Genomic DNA, 18552 nt, shown 5'->3' with positions numbered 1-18552 from the left:
AAGTAGAGAAAAATGGCAAGAATAACAAGCATCAACATTGGGACTAAACCACAGGAAATTAAGGAAGCTAGTCATTGAGAAAGACAAGATTGAAATAAATATTCTAGTATTAGCATTCATAAAAGGAAAGAAGAAGTCAACAAAATCTAGTGGCCTCACTTGATATAATACAAGGAAGACAATTCTTGGTGGAAGAAGACCTATCATTGACAGCAATAATGGAATGGTAATAATCAGGCAAGGCATTAAATGGTACTAGTCACAAGGAAGAATCATAAGTCACAAAACTATCATGGCCAACAAAAAATAGGAGGCAACATTCCCAATATTCCATTAAACCTATCAATCAACCCTATCCAAATACAAGAATAATGATATTAAATTCTTAATTAAAACATTAAACAGAGAGATCATTAGCATATTCACATCAATACATCAATATTACTCCAAAACTATACATGGGGACTTGAGGAACAAGCAATGATTCAAGAAAGAGGGAACTTGATAAGGACTAAGGAAATTCCAACCTAACAAGCCCTCTAAGTAGAAACAATAAGACCCAAATGATAAGCCAAACATAGACTTCAGTTAAGTGATAAAATATATAGTGAGAGAAGAATCTAGAGAACAAATTCATATTTAGTAGATACACCTAAAAGATGTGTTGTTGTAAGCCACAAAGTTGATAATTAATATCTAAAGATAGAGGACTATATACATTGAAGGGCCATATATGGTTGTGGACTTGAAGGGGAATGTAATAATTAATATATATATAAACTTAACATATCTAGTATAGAGAATGATTACCAATTATATATATAAGAGAACTTTATAGTTCTTATAGAGACCAAGCTAATCTTGGTAGATGGAATCCAACTATGGAATGTCAAGTTCTTATAAAGAGAACTCAAATATTAGAGGGAATTCATAATTGAATGTTAGGATTTCAAATTGGAATCCTAGAGAGAGATTTATAGAGAATCTCTTAAAGACAATATATACTATAGTGGTCAAACATATGCATATGTCAGAGATAAGAGACTTAGTAGAGGTGGGATCTCTATTGAGTAGTGTTTCTAGAGATCCCAAAGAGGCCTAAGGAAGATCCTCTTTTAATGATAATCATCTAATCTAGATATAGTTCTCATCATAGGGTTAGATGGTTTGAGAAAGATTTGATCCAAGAGATTAAGTAGGGTAGTTTAGGTAGAACTCTAAATTAATATTAAATAATTCAATTTTTCTAATATGTTTTAAATAAATTTTTTGATATTCTACTAACCATTTATTGTAGGGTATAACATTTGAGCCTAGACTAGAAGTGGGGAAAATATAGTGGTATTAGAGCAATGATCTTGCCATCCTATAGGGTAAAAATGAATTGATGAATCCATCTAAGCTTTAAATAAGTCATAAAATAAATCCATCACATATTTACCATCTTGATTATCATATAAATCAAGTTGAACCACTCATAACTTTCCTTCAATTTATCATCAACTCTTGATTGCATCATTTAATTCAAACTTAGAGATGAAACAAAGTGATATTTGCTAAGATCCAAGAAAGAGAAAGAAAATAGTAATTTCTTGAGGACAAGAAATTTTGGGGATGGTAGGACTGCAATACACTCTTTTTGATATTTGATATAATAAAAATAAATAAAAATAAATAGTAAAATAGTTTTAAACTATATCATTAAAAAGATGAAAAGAAATAAGAAATTAAAAATATAATATAATAATCCAATGAATACAATAACACAAAAGTTGTATTTCTAATATGACTAAACATTAGCATTAAATTAATTGATAATATATAAAAAATAACAAAAGAGATATAAAAAAATTTTGATATTAATATAATAATATAATATTGAGTGATTCTAAGGAGGGAATTATCAAGCATATAATTTCACTTAGCTATACTAATATTAATAATAGTCATTGGTTATGAGGTAATGCGACCTGTGAGCAAGAGTCCATATAACTATGGAGGGTTAGGAAGATAGAAGGGGGCATCAATAGAAACAAGAAATACCACTATAACATATAGCCAGCAAGATTTTACATCAACAACTTAAATAGAAGAACACACACCAAATCGAAGAAAGGCATCACATGATATGCAACGACAATTACAAAAAGTGGAAGGAAACTCATTGGGTAATTACCAATGACAAAGAGGAGATATATCCTCACACCCCAATGCAAATAGTGAAACACACATTTAGTCCTATTAAGTGGATATTAAGATTCTAAAATTATCGTTAGACCTTAAATCACATATGTAGATAAAAATGGCAAGAATAAAAAGCATCAACATTAGGACTAAGCCATAAGAAAGTAAGGAAGGTGGTCATCAAAAAGACAAGATTGAAATAAATATTCTAGTATTAGCATTCATAAAAGGAAATAAGAGGCCAACAAACTCCAATGGCCTCAACAAATATAATACAAGGAAGATGATTCTTGGTGGAAGAAGACTATTGCTAATGGCACTAATTGAATGGTAATAATTGGGCAAGGCACTGAGTGATACCAATTGCAAGGAAGAACCATAAGTCACACAACTATCATAGCTAACAAAAAAATAGGAGGCAACATTCCCAATATACCATTAAACTTGTTAATCAACCCTATCTAAATATAGGAATAATGATAGTAAATTCTTAATAAAAGCATTAAAAAGAGAGCTCATTAGCATATTGACATTAGTACATCAATATTACTTCAAAACTACACATGTTGACTTGAGGAACAAGCAATGATTCAAGAAAGATGGAACTCAATAAGGATTGAGGAAATGCCAACCTAACAAGCCCCCTAAGTAGTAACAATAAGACCTAAACAATAAGCCAAACATAGAATCTAGTTAAGTTAGAAAAGATATAGTGAGAAGAAGACTCTAGAGACCAAATTCTTATTTAGTGGATACACATAGAAGATTTGTTTCTATAAGCCACAAAGTTGATAATTAATATCTAAAGATAGAGGACTAGATACATTGAAGGGGAATACATGGTTGCAGACTTGAAGATGAATGTAATATTTAATATATAAAAACTTAACATAACTAGTGTAGAGAATGATACTAATTATATATAAGAGAGCTCTGTAGTTCTTATAGAGACCAAGTTAATCTTGGTAGAGGGAAACCAACTATTGAATGTTGAGTTCTTGTTTAGAGAACTCATATATTAGAGGGCATTCATAATCGAATATCAAGATTTCAAATTGTAGTCCTAGAGAGTGATTTATATAGAATCTCTTAATGAAAAAATATATATTGTAGTGGTCAAACATATGCATATATCAGAGATAAGAGACTCAGTAGAGGTGGGATCTCTAGAGTAGTGTTTCCAAAGATCCCAAAGAGGCCTAAGGAAGATCCTCTTTTAATGATAATCATCTATTTCAGATATAGTTCCCATCAGAGGGTTAGATGGTTTGAGAAAGATCTCTTCTAAGGGATTAGGTGGGGTAGTTTGGGTATAGCTCTAAAGTAATATTTAATAATTGAATGTTTTTGATATGTTTTACACACAAATTTTGATATTGTACTAACCATTTATTGTAGGGTATAGCACTTGACCCTAGACCAAAAGTGGGGATAATACAATCATCCTCATCAGTCACCCTAGTTTCCTCTTTTTCCTTTTCCTCCTTCCCCTTTTTGCTTTCCTCCATCATCATGTGTAGCTAAATGATGTTATCATTAAGACCTTTTATTATATTGAGGCTCTAGTTAGCTGAGATAGGGAGAGATCTCTCTATCCTTTTCTACTAATTTTTCAATCTCATAAACCCTTGCATCTAGCTTGCTAATACTGACATTCCTATCCTTCCCTTCTAACCTTTCCTACCCCCACATCCTAAATTTAATCTCTTCAATTCATGGAAAATGCATTTAATGGACCAAAAATTGTCCACCAAACTATTTTGGTCATTGTTAAAGAGGTTCATCTCCATTTCCATGCATTGTCATTAAGAATCACCAAAGTCAAGTTAATGAGCTCTTCTAACTAAATTTTTCCATCCCTTCCCTCCAAAACCTTTGGGGGATATGTTCTCTAACCAAACCCATTTTTGCTATGCTAACATGAAAGTTCCTCCATGTAGTTTTCCTTCCCTTATCATCAAAAGTAATAATGGTTTTAGCCAAGTCCTCTTCCTCTTTTCTCTCTTCTAGAGCTTTGATAGTTCTCTCCTTAACCTTAACAAGTACCTTCTCAGCATCCTTCTCTCCACCCCTTTTTCTTTTGATCAAGCTATCATCCTTCCTACTTACCCAAACCTTACTGGTTCCCTCCTCTCTCAAATTTCCCTCCTTATCCATGTCCATCCCCTTTTCCTCATCATTATACTCCTTCTCTAAGTTTTCCTCCTACTTTATCCTTCTTGTCCTTCCTTTCCCTAGCTTCTTTTTCTTCTTCCTACCCATATCTTTCATGATTTAAGCCACCTCATCTTCATCATCCAAGTGTAGACCAACACTATCTTCCATATATGAAGGGAAGTAAGAGCTTCTAACTCCTCTAAAGAATCCACCTTTTAGGTAATATCCCTTCCATGAGTTTGATCTTTATAATACTCATATATGAGTAATAAATAACCCCCATGGAAGGCAAGATTATCATGCACTTTCATCTTAAGATCCATAATACTCTTATTTGTAGAGACAAATAGGTAGAAGGGGATGAATTTTTTTGTTCCATACCTAAAATGGTTTAGGATAAAAAAATAGTGGGTTTAAATCCTATCAAACCTTTTGTGAAGAGTAATGTAGGATATAATCACCCTTAAGACAAAACTCCATAGTTTCTTAATAGATGCAGGCTCATAGTAGGCACTAGTCTTCACTAGATCCTTCATCTCCTTTTTGTCCTTTGCAAAGTCTTTCACTACATTTAGGGATTTTTTTTATCCCTATAGAATTTTATGCCCTAATTAGGAGAGTTAATGAACTTTGAAATGATTCATTCATTGACCTAGAAGTTGATCCTATCAAATTTAACCTTCCCATCTCTCCATGACTTCACCATAAGGTTAGTTATCATCGAATCCTAGCCATAAATTTTTTCAATGAAGGATGAGATGTTTCCTTCCCTCAAATTCTCCCATCTCTTCCAATTCTCTACTTCTCCCTTTGGCTCTCTACAATGCCTCTCCCCAACCATTATATTGCAGAAAATGAAAGAAAAAACTCTATATTGTCCAAACACCATGAGTTGAACACTAGTTTTTCTAACAAAGCATGTACTTGCCTCCAACCTTGGTAAAGTAATAGTAATAGTAATTACCAATTTCCCATAAAATTTCCCATAAAACATGCCACTAAGACCCCAATTATTATGCCTCACAATTATCCTGTGCTAAAGCTTTCATCACTTTATAAGTTTGATTGACAATATTAACTACCATAATTACACTTTATGTTGCTCATCCTCCCTTGGATTCTCTCCAACTCAATCAAACTTTTAGTGGCCACCAGAAATCCCTCTCTATTAGGCCATTTGTGTGACATGTCCCTCCTTACTACCTCATTAGCCATCCAATCAGTAGCCATGTTTCCCTCATGGTAAACATGTGGCACAAAGACCCTTTCAAAGGAAAGTAAGATATTTTTTGCTTCCTCTATCATATTTGTAATACTCCATGACAGAGGGTGATCTCCCCTTAGGCATTTAATAATATTATTTGAATCCCCCTCCAACCATAGGCATTTGACCCCTACCTCTTTAGCCAATTTAGTTGTTTGAAGGGTTGCACAAGCCTCTGTATAATGATTTATTTGGTGTCCTAGGAGGAAAGTAATTGCCACAATTCCATACCCATGACTATTTTTGATCACCCCTCCACATCCCACCACTTTTGGGTTGCCTTTGGCCACCCCATCAAACTTGATTTTGTACCAACCTTCTAGGGGTAAAGACTAGTGACACTCATTTCTACTTCTCTAAGTATCAATACTACTTCCAATTTTAATTGTAAAAGGGTTAGATTCTTTAATCAAAATATAGTTTTCCATGAGGGCATATTGAATTTTACTAGAAAACATTTTAGTAGGAAGGTTAGCATCCCTAGAGATACAATTATTGTGCTCCTTCCAAATACCCCATCCAAAATGAGGCAAGGCCCATCTACTTATAGTTTGAAGTGCAGAACCCTACCAAGAGTTATCGCATTACCCAAAGATTTCAATAGTTGAGCTGGGAGCACACCAACTCAACACAGAAGCTTGACTAAAAAAAGAAAAAAACCTCTCTAGTAAAGGAGCAATGTATAAATAGGTGATCCATAGTCTTAGCCTATTTTTTTGCAAAGAACACATCTATTAGGAAAAGGAAGACCCCTTTTACTAAGGTTTTCTATTGTCAAGATCCTATTTTGGAGTAAAATCTAGAAGAAAATGTTGATTTTAGGGATAAAACTAGGGAACCAGGCCTTTGCTTAGTCTAGTCTTGAATCTTGCCTCGTAATAGCTTGGTAGTCTAAGGCAACTAAATAGGTACCATCCAAAGTATTCTCGCAAAAAAACTAGTCCTGATCCTCATTCAAAGCCACTAAGTGAAGAATTATCATTAGAGTTTTTAGGTCCTCAGATATTGAAGCAAGATCCCTCCAACCTTAGCCTTTTCAATAATCACCAACAAATCTTCAAAACCTCTAGATACAAATGTAGGCCCATCTTTCAAAATTAGGAATGAAGATAAGAGGCCCTTGAATTAGCCAATTGTCTTGCCAGAAAAGGGTGTCATCTTCATTCCCAACACTCCATTTGTCCCTTCTGTTAGCTACCTCTATAGCATTAAGAATATTGTTCCATATATTAGATCCTTTGGGAATGGACTCCTAAAACAAAAAGTTTCTAATTGAAGGTCTTCAAAGGTATTTTTCTTCCAAGATGTCCCTCTAGTCCCCCTTATCGGTAAATATTCTCCAAATCTATTTAGCTTGGAGGACTTTATTGAAAGGTTGTAGTTTCCTTATCCCCAATCCTAAATTTTATTTTGGGAGGCATACATTATTCCATGCCACTAATGGAAGCCACTTTTTGTCTTCCAATCTCAACTAGAGAAAGTTTTTTTGGATCTTCTCCAAGAGATCTACATATTTTCTTAGAATCCCAAAGAGACTCAGTGCATAAGGTGGAAGATTCTAAAGGGTTGATTTGACAAACTAAATCTTGCCAACTTTGCTAAGAGTAACTCCTTTCTAGCCAACCAATTTTTTATTAAACCTATCTATTAGGTAAATCTAGAAAGAGTTAAGGGGTCTTAGGTCCATGGGTAGACCCAAATATATAGAAGGTAGGCTTCCTAGTTCATAGCCCAAAATAGTAGCAATCTTCCTCTCATACTCAATTGGAGTATTCATGAAGAAAAAAAAGCTCTTGTTCTAGTTGATAAGCTACCCGAAACTCCTACATTAAGAGCTCAAGATCTTTTTCACCACCTTGGCCTTAGCAACAATGGCTTTCCCACCCATTATAGTATCATCAACAAATTCTTAGTGGTTGAGAACTAGGGGACCAAAAGAAGGTTTGATTCTAGATAGAGCACCCAAAATTCTATTAGAAAAAACCATCCTTCGAAGACATTCAACCAAAATAATGAAAAGAATGGGAGAGATTGGGTCTCCTTGCCTTAGATCTTTGGAAGGTTTAAAAAAATCCAAGGGGGAGTCATTAACTAACACAACCAGTGAGGTATTATTCACCAATTGACTAATAAGATTGATGACCCTAGAATTAAACACAAAGGCCCTAATAACTTTGATAAAAAAAATCCCAATTCACACTATCATAAGCCTTTGAAATGTGAAGCTTGAGGAGGAAACCTTCTCTCTTACCTTCTTCCAAAGAGTGGATAACTTCATGAATAGTGAAAATAGAATCCAAGATTTTTCACCCCAAGAAAAATCCAAATTGCTAAGGTGCTATAATGGAAGGGAGAACCTTGATGATCCTTGAAGCCAACACTTTAGAGATAATCTTGTAAAAAGAGTTACATAGGCTAATAAGTCTAAATTTGTGCATAGAATATGGCCCAACCACTTTCAGGATAAGCACTAGGAAAGTGGCATTAACCTCCTTGGGTAGGCTTCTAGCCCCAAAGAACTTTTGCACCACTTTGGTGACATCCTATTGAACAAGATTGTAGAACATTTGAAAGAAAAATGATGGGAAACTATCTAGACCTAGGGACTTGTCAATTTTAAGAGAAAAGATAGCCTACTCAACTTCCTAAGGGGAAGGAATATCCCTAATCATCACATTATTCTCAAGTTTGATTAGAGCTAGAATATTCGATAAGATTTTTAACTGATCTTGATCCACTAGATTTGGATTCTTTTGAAAGAATATTAGTGAAGAAAGAAATAGCCTTAGAAACTATTTCATTTTCTTCTTCTAGAACAAATTTCTCCTTTTTAATCTTGCTAGTTTTGTTATGAATTCTATGTTTGAGAGTATAGGTGTGGAAGAACCTAATATTTTGGTTCCCCTCTTTCAACCAAACAACCCTTGATCTCTGTTCCCAATAGGCCCCCCCTTGATTAATAATATTATGAAGCTCAAAAAGGATAGATTTTTCCACCTCTAGCCTCTCTTCAATATACCCCTTCTTCTAAATAAGATCTTGAATGATGCCAAAGTCCTTTGATATCTAAGCTTTGGAGTGAAATTTATTACCAAAATTAGACTTGTTCCACTTTCTGATATTCAACTTAACATTTCTTAGCTTCTTAGCCACCTTGAACATATCAGAACTGTCTATGTGAATATTCCACCAATCTAAGATATGAACAAAAATATCCAAGTGGAAGGTCCACATTTTCTAAAATCTAAAGGGGAAGTTAGATTTGATATTGATGGGGTCTAAAGTGAGAGAAATGGGTGAGTGATCTGATACAGTCTTGTCTATTAAAGAAAGATTACAATTGTATAAAAAAATCTAGTCTAAAGAGATGAGAGCCTTATCCAAACGAACCTAAATATAGTCTCTACCTACTCTTCTATTAGATCAAGTGAAGAGACCTCCCTAAATGTCTACATCCAAAAATCCAAATCATTGATAAAGTCAAAAAGATCCATCCTACTATCTAGATCAGGAGGCAAACCTCCTTATTTTTCATCATCCCTTAAAGGGGTGCTAATGTCCCCCATGATAATCCACATTCCCACTTGGAATCTAGATAAAATGTTCTTAATTTTTATCTAGTAGTTCCTCCTACCATTATTAGTTTTGGGAGCATACAAATTCAAAAGAAATTGGGATTCTTTATTTTTAATATTATCAACTTAAATGAGGATAATATTACCTTCACCAAATAGAACTTGAGACTTGAAAATATTTGAGCTACAAAGAGTAAGAAAACCTCCCAAAGCCCCATCCAAATTCATAGCAAAGCCCTCCAAGCTTCTATTGAAAGAGATTATTTCCATCGCATCTTGTTTTAGTTTCTTGAATAATGATGAAATCTAACATTTGATCCCTAATCATATTTATTATTACCTCTTGTTTGTGGACTACATTTAGCCCATGAATGTTCTAGGATATGACCTTAATTTCTTCTTTCATAGACAAGCCTCTTGGAGGGTCCTTTGGTTCTCATTGACTAGATTCCTTCTAGTCTCCTCTTTCCTATTTTGACTATGACTATTTCTTCTAGGAGTCTTAGGTTTTGCTCCAACATCATCCTTCTCTCTACTTCTTGTTACAACTGGGGAAACTAGGGAAGGTTCCCAAATCTTCTTTTTCTTTGTTATAGATGTCCATTCCCCTAGCATTCATCAATACAAGTTTCAAATAAAGATTCCATTTGAGTAAGTTTCCTTAATGAAGAGGATCTTACCATATCCACCACTCTTGAGTTTTTGTTGGGAGATGCAATCCCCAAACTAAGATTATCACCTCCCATGAGGACTAAAACACCTAAGAGAGTTGTCTCCTTGCTCTCACCCTAGATGTGGGTCATGGGGACATAATATATATCCCTACCTATTTCTGGGTCAGGACTCACTTTCCAAGAAGATCTTCTTGTATCAATTCCCCTATAGAGTGTGATTTCTTTGAGTTTTGTAGAGCATCTAACTCAGACACTATCCTATACTCCTCAACCATAGGCTTTTGTGATTCCTCACATTATGTTTTAGTTCCAACAAGTTCTTCCCCTGGGACTCCCTCAACTATTCAAGTAGGAGCAACCTCCATTTTCTCATGTTTCTACTCTAGATTTGATTCCTTGTTAGTTATTTCCTTTAGTTTCCAAAATTTATCTCCCTCTTTGGAGCTATTTATTTTGTCCTTTTTATTCCCTTGGCCTTACTTTTATTCTAATTTTATTTCCTAGCTTTCTCGTCCAATACCCCATGGAAAATTTTAGCCACATGGCCCACCTTCTTGCAATGAAAACGAGAAAAGTGGACACTTTCAAAATCTAGCTTTTGAATATAGGTACCCAACTTAGAGTGGAGGTACACCACATTTGACATATCTCTTCCCTTATTGACTCCAATTCATATTCTAGCTCCTTGACACCATGATAGGGTCTATGGATAAGAGCACTCCATTGGAAGTTTGGGAAGACAGACCCATACAAGCACTTGAACAATAAAAGAATCATTGAGATCTAGCCTTGAAGTCCATTTTTGCAAGGCTAGCCTTAAATGTCTAAAGGACTAGGATCTAGCACATAGAACCCTTGTGAGATCCTCCATACAAGAGAACTTAAAGGAGAGGAAGCCCTTTTCCATAGTCACAATCTCTGCATGCCCTTTTAGGTCCCATTTGTTTCTCACATAGGTCCTCACAATGTATATATTTAGCCTAGGCCAATGAACTTCGCAACTAGAGAGGACACCATAGATGCAATGTTATGATCTTCAAGCTATGTTATTTTTGAGATATCATTTTTCATTATGCTTAATAGCAGGAATCCTTTTGAACTCTTTGATTGAAAATTTGATCTGGGATTAGCTCCAAGGTTTTGGGTGATCTTGTGACCTAATGGAATCTACTTAGTAGAAGATAAATGCAAGTTTTCACAAGGAGGCCTTTGCTAGTTCTGACTAATTTTGGATAAGATTTTGAATCTACTTGTTTCAAAATTAACCACACAAAAAGAGATATATTTTTGGTATTTTCTATTTTTAAATGAATGTAATCTAACAATGCAACTATATGAATTCCTAATTTAACCAAGGGTTATTAAAGAAAATAACAAAGATAAGGTAATGAGAAATGAAAGAAAATAACATGAAAGTGAAATTCCTAATGGACATAAACCCCAAAAACAACATGTCTTCTAGTTAAGCCTTTGAAAAGATTGATAGGTAACCAATGAAAATAGGAACAATTCTTTCTCAATTCCACTAATGCAATCATTGATGGGAATTTAGTAACCATAAGATGTTTCACTTTTCATTAAATCACATGGCCACAAAAGGTTCACTCATGTGAGATAAAAAGCTAACCAAGAACAATAGGGTGATTTCTTATCCAACTGAGTTCATTAGCAAAATTTGTAAACATGTAACAAATACCAAAACTAAAAGATCACTCAATCAAAATAACACAATAAAACTGTTGGCTCCATTACATTAAATGAAAATACATTCACAAAATATAACACACTTAGGTAAGAATAACTACACTCTGAATGAGAGCACCAATAACATATATTATTGCATCAAAATAATGGCCTAGAGTACATATTACATTCTTGAATTTATAATAAATCATCTCCTCAATTTGTGTTGAGAGTGAGAGATCTCTTTATGCAAACATATGCTTCTAAACTAACAAAACAAATCTATTTATGTACAAATTGATTCTCTAACTAGTGCTAAGTAAAACTCCAGCCGTGTTTATATCATTTAATGGGTGCATTAGCCTTTCATGTCTTAAAACAAATAAATCATGAGAAAATAAGAAGAAATCCATTAGATGATATAGGAGTCTTTGGAGGTGCCAAAAATAGAAGCTCAACCTTCACTAGATGTTTGTAGGAGTTAAATTGTCATCAGAATGCCTTTTCAATGCATGGAAAGCTCTAAATTATGTATTGGAAGTTAACTATTAGTGCACCTTTGACTTCTTCAAAAAAATTTGGTGCACCTCAGAAGAATCTCACTTCAGAAGGAGTGTACCTAGCACACCTAGTGCACCTGAAAAGCTTGCACACCTTAGGAGCTTGCAAGGTGCTTGATTCACCAAAAAAATCAAAGTTATTAGTTTTGAAAATAGTTTCTAAGTTTCTCTTAGATGAGGTCTGGGAGAACTCTAGTATACTTATGTTTCCCTTTTTTTGATAATTTTATACCTTCTTTATAGCTAAACATTTTCATAGATTTGAACTCCTACTTCTTTGATCTAAAATCCCAAGGCACCCATGTTGAATCTTGTCATTAATAGTTGCATAAGATGAGGAGCCTATTCTAGTTCATGTGTCAAAGCTTTGTATCTTTGATCTTTAGTGCAAATTTATCAATTTTTTCCTTCTCTCTGTCTACTTGATCCTTCTCAATCAGAGACTAGGTGATCTAGATTATCCAGAATGATTAAATGTTTGAAACATTTTCATATATTTTTAACAAGATTTTCTAGGTCCTTTTAACTGGCCTATTTAGATGTCTTTTTCTCAAAATTTCAATCTAAAACTTCCACCATTCTCTAAAACTGGGTAGCCAAAGACTCACTATTTTAGGGACTAAAATTAGATTTTTAGTTTTTCTTTCCGATGGAGTAAATAGATTTGAATTCCAAGCTCTAGGTCAAAATTTATGACCTTGACAAGTTAAGCATGCTTTTTTACCTACACAAAGAAGCAATCATTAGTTATCTCATGTTAGAAGACTCAAATGAGGACTCCCTAGTTCTCAAATTGATAAAATTGGGTCAACACTAGATAATTTCCCCCTAATAAGTTAGTTTTTCATGCACTAGCACACCTAGCACACCTTGGAAGGTGCACTACTACACTAATTTTCCTTGAAAATTTGGCAAAGTGTGTAGTTATGCACTAGCACACATGCACATCTTGACAAGGTGTGCATGGTGCACATGTGCACAATTTCACATATGTGCATCTATGCACTTTGTGCAAGTGAGAGAGGGGGGGCAAAGGTGTGCACCCTTTGGAGGTATGCACCTAAACATGTGTGTGGGTGTACATCTCCAAAGGAGTAAAGTATGCACCTTGCACATATAGCACACCTATACACCTTTGATGGGTGCACATGTGTGCTAAGTGCACTAGTGTACCCTTTAGCACTAAAAATCACCCTTTAACACTCATATTCTCCAATTCTAACCTCTAGGTTTCTTAGTTAGAGGACCAAGGCTTGACCTAGACTTTAGGTGGAGTTCCTAGAATGACCTAGGGCCCAGACTAGGGGTGTAGGAAACAAAAAAATTACTAGGGGGGTCTCCATTTCTAGGAGAAATGGGGCATACATTATGAAACCACAATAGTTATCAATGATGATTCTCTTTCATTTCATATATCATCATGTACACTCTTGTAATAGATTTAAAAATATGATATTAGTGGGTGAGATATTTCTTTAGTTGAGGTATCTTTCATTGGTTGATTTGGATTTGTTTTATTACTAAAACCTTATTATGTCTTTGTCTTTTTAGATTTGTTTCTTTTTTCTTTTCTTTTGCACCTTTCTACATGGATGTAGCATTAGAACCCTTGGCCTTGGGAGTTCATTCATTTGACTAGGTTTTGTTCTATTTCATTTTGATTTTCTATATTATTCTCTTTTCTTTCCCTATACTTTACTATGAGTATGGATTGATCCACACTCGCAGAGTGAGGGATACATGTATTGTCTTAAATTAGAATTAGCTTAATGTAATGATGATTTAGCATCCACTTAATGTGAGGTCATCATTCATTTGCATTCCTCCCCCTTTTTTATCATTTCTCTTAAGAATAATTAGGGTAGGACCTAATGGATCATCTTTAATGTACTTATTTTCATGGTATAAAGCTTGAGGTAGGATCTAACCACCTAGGTCCCCCCTTTCCTTCATCTAGTCACTCATAATGTATTTCCTTTAGTGTATCAATCATATCTCAATTTATCTACCTGATATTTATGATTTGTGACCTATTTCAAGACCTTAAGGGAGTTCTTAAGGTTCTAGGCCATGGTTGGAAGGGACATAGTGCATCCCTGGTGGGATAATCAAGTACATAATGTATCCTTACTTGGGCCCTATTTTGGGTTTTTTTTATGGGTCTCATATCTAGATTAATCTAGGGTGTTAACTTCTAGGCAAGTCATCTTGTGGAAGAAAGTTAATTCCAACTCCTTTATAAACACATCTATTTCCTCCATTTTGAACATCATACATCTTATCACCCATGCCTGATCTCTCAAGCTCTTGCACACTCAAGCATTATTCAATTAGTCAAGAAAATCACACAAGTTATCCATTCAAGATCAAGGATTAAAGAATTCAAGTGATTCAAGATCCCTTTTTTGCATCTTCTACATACATCTCTTCAAGATCTACATCCATTCCCAAGGAAAATTTCAAGAACATTCATTCATGGAGGTTATTGTTTCACTTTTATTTCCTTTACTAGGATTTTTGAAGTTGAGAAAAGCCTATTGAATCCACATAATTTATTGCATTCCAAATTCAAGAGCATTTTCATATATTTATACTACTTCATATTATATCTAGTACTTCTACTATTTGCTAGCATTATCTATTTATTTATTCTTATCTCAATTTAAGTTTAATTAATAAAGTAGGATTTGATTGGGGCAACCCCTTTTCCCTCCAATAATACTAAAAATCCTTTAAATTGTAGTTTATAGATCTTGAAAAGGTGAATCGATTATGGCTTCAGATACACTTTTTATGGAACTTTGGAAGTAGGAAATCAAAATCAATTTTACACACTACTAATCAAGGTCATATGTCTTCATTTCTTCAAGAAAATTCATCCCTACTAAGGAAATTTGACTCTTCTTGACAAGAAAATAATTTCTAGGTTTTGTAGACATTGTCATTTTCAATGTAGGTAGTGAGATTCAACACTTTTAGAGGTCATTTGACAACCTCTTTTTAGGTTTATATCTTGTGATGTACATCATTTTCCCTTTTCCATTTCAATACACTTTATCATCTTTTAATTCCTTTTTATATTCCATATTTATATTGCATATTTATTTACCTAAAACCCTCTTAAGATGGAGGGGAGAGGGGTATAGATCCAATTTATTTAGTCTTTCACATTATATCACAAATTGACACTTCCTATTGTGTTGATTGGTCCTATCATTATGAGGTGGATCTTGGTTTTCTCCCTTTATTAGTTGTTAGGATGTTTGATTCCATTTTCCTTCTACACAGCTCCAAAACTATGTTAAAAAATGTGGATTTCACATCCATTGGGTATGCCTTGAAGTTCTTGAGAAATGTGAAGGCTAGGAATATTCTAACTCCTAGGAATATTCTAACTCCTTCAAGTTTATCCATTGGTGCAAAGGTCTCTCTAAAGTCTTTGGTGTCTTCTTGTTCATATCCCTTGCAGACAAGTATGGCCTTATTTCTAACCACTTCTCTATCCTCATTCATTTTGTTTCTAAATACCCATTTTATGACAATGATATAACCTTTGGTTGGGTTACCTAAGTCCATGTGTCATTCTTTATTATTTGGTCAATTTCTCCCTCCATGAACTTTCTCCAATATTCATGCTTGAGTGCTTCCCTTGTGGTTTTGGGATTTATGTGTGAAAGAATAAATATTTTCTCTCCCACCTTTCTCCTTGTCAGCACACTAGCATCTTTATCTCCAATGATTTAATCAACTAAGTGGTTTCTTCTCACATTCTTGGCTAGCACGAGTTCTCCTTTAGGTTTCATTGCCCTTGGTTCTTTAGGTTGAACTTCTTTTACCTATACTAATATAATTTCTTGTACAAATTCTATTTCCACTTGTACTACTTCCACTGAGTCATTTATTGGAATGTATTCAATTTTTTTTTAGTCTTGAAGTTCTACCTTTCTTTCCTCTTCATTATTCTTAGAGAACTTGTCTACCTATACAAAGACATATTCTAATATTTTATTTGTCCAAAGGTTCAAACACCAATAATAACATATAACACATAACACAATATTTATTTCATGGAAACTTGGGTAGGATAAAAATCACGGTGTATAATTTGTTCCTCACAAAGATTGCAATGTTGTGAAGTATTTCCAATCAAGAGATTATCCATGTTAGAAGATTAACAAGACACTATTTAGTGCCACTTAGTTAAGGGATTTTGAGATGACCTATTAAAATCTTTTCCTATTAGGAATAGCTTGGTTAAAGGACTCTAGAACACAAGTTAATTTGTCAACCTATTAGGGGATTTATACAAAGAACCTATTAGGTTCCACCCTTGATGGGATTTAATATTATAAAGGAAGGTAAAAAATACATAATGATCTAATGGATAGCTACTACACTTAGCATTTATTAGGTCCTTCTTCATCTCTATTAATTTGTCTAGAACTATGCTTTTCCTTCTCTTGTCTCTGTAACTTTAGACCTTGATCACTCATGTGCTTGGATCTCCTTTCTCTTGCACATAATAACCTTGAGTTATTCAATATTCTAAATTTACCTCAATATGATAACTCCTCAAATGTGACTTTTCTCTTGTCACTATTCTTTACACCTTGATATTCCACTTAGCTCAATTCTTCTAGCTCTTTGGCTAATCACTTGGAAATATAACCCTTCCTTGTTCAACTCTACCTCCTTTTATATTCTCACTAGATTTTTTTGGAATCCCTAATCTAAAAATTCAAAATTTGAGTTCTCATCCCTACTTCTAGCTTAGCCTCCCATTATAGTTGTGTACTGCTCTTGTTAGATGTAGCATGTTCATACATGAGCCATGGGTTTCATGTATCCTCAATGAATTGCTATTTTTGGAACTTTCAACTATTCATGTATTTATTGCTCCACTATTAAATACAATATTGAGTGCACTATTACCCTCTACATGACTAGCCAGTCATGGGTTTCTTATCATAGGATTACCTTCTTGACCTAGCTAGTTCAACTCACTGGTCTATCTATTTTCTCTTTCTCTCTGTGTCATTCTTCTTACATGGACTTCACTTAGTATACTTAATCTAAGTGGATCACTTATATCATGACGTCTACTAGGCTCGCACATCTTCTCTTCTCTAATTATCCTTGTGAACTAGAGTCACACATCAATGTTCTTTTTTGGTCATTCCTCTCTAGTAATCTTGGTTCACTTGTATGTGTTGACATCAATTAAAAGACCTTGGATAACTAAGTCTACCAATTTGGCTACTAATTGGTCTTCAATACACTTACGAAAAACATCGTCATCTTTGGCATTGATAGAAACACTTACTTATTTTATAAATTTCTTGTTTTGGTTCATTTCTTTCCTTCTTTTAACATCTCTCCCTACAATAGTGCATTGGCATGATTTTACCTATCTTTTTCTCCTCATCTTTTTTGTCTTGTGCTCTTTGCACACTTCTATCTAGATTATTTTTTTCCTATGCACAACCTTTTTTCTTTTTCTTTTTCTTCCTACTTCTTTCAACTTCTCCCCCTTTAACTCCAATGCCAATGGTGACCATATTTACTTGTTCTTATTCTTTTTTTGGTCTCTCAAATAGTCCCACTATTGAGTAGTCCATTTCTCTCATCAATCTACCTTTAGACTTAATTTCTTGACCATGGATTAATTCATACATGTATGTGCTTAGTTTAGGCTAGATAGGAGTAAGACTCCTAATCTTTCTCTGAGATACTTGAAAGTATCCTTCTAAAGAGACATTGCAAAGATATCAACCAATTTCTCATGGGATGGTAAATATTCTAGCTTGGCCTATGTTTCTTGCACTTTTTACCTCAAAAAATAGGACTTGATGGATACATGATCTATCTTTGAGTGCATAACTAGGTTATTAAATATATTGATTGCACTAGTGTTGTCATAGTTGATACTACCAATTCTTCTATTTTTTCTTGAATTCCTTCAAGAAGTTATTTGATCTAGAAAAATTGCATACAATTCACTATTGTAGCAACATATTCTTCTTTAGCTATTGGCTGTGATTTGCAGTTCTACTTCTTGTTGGCCAAGAAACCAATCTTCCTCCAAGAAATAATGCACCATTAGTTAGTCTCTTTCTATCATCTATGTTACTTTCCCAATCAGCATCAATGAAGAAACTAAGATCAAATTTTCCTTTTCAAGGATACCATAGGTGATACTCTTCAATACCCTTTAGATACTTGAAGATCATCTTCATATCTATCATATGTGATTCTTTTGGGTTTGCAAAAGATCTAGCTACTAGTCCAACTACTTGTGCTAAATCTAGTATGTTGTGGACCACATACTATAGTTTACCAATCATGGATTGGTAAAGCATCTCATTGAAATTAAGGCTTTCATATTCCTTTTATATCTTTCATATAGTACAAGTGGAAATAGAATTTGTACTAAATGCCTTTAGTATTTCCTTCAC

The sequence above is a fragment of the Cupressus sempervirens genome, chromosome 11 (assembly GCF_028749045.1).
Source record: "Cupressus sempervirens isolate cs-2001-9-10 chromosome 11, ASM2874904v1, whole genome shotgun sequence".
Taxonomy (NCBI): domain Eukaryota; kingdom Viridiplantae; phylum Streptophyta; class Pinopsida; order Cupressales; family Cupressaceae; genus Cupressus; species Cupressus sempervirens.
The sequence above is the reverse complement of the archived record's forward strand: the minus strand, read 5'-3'. Positions refer to the sequence as shown.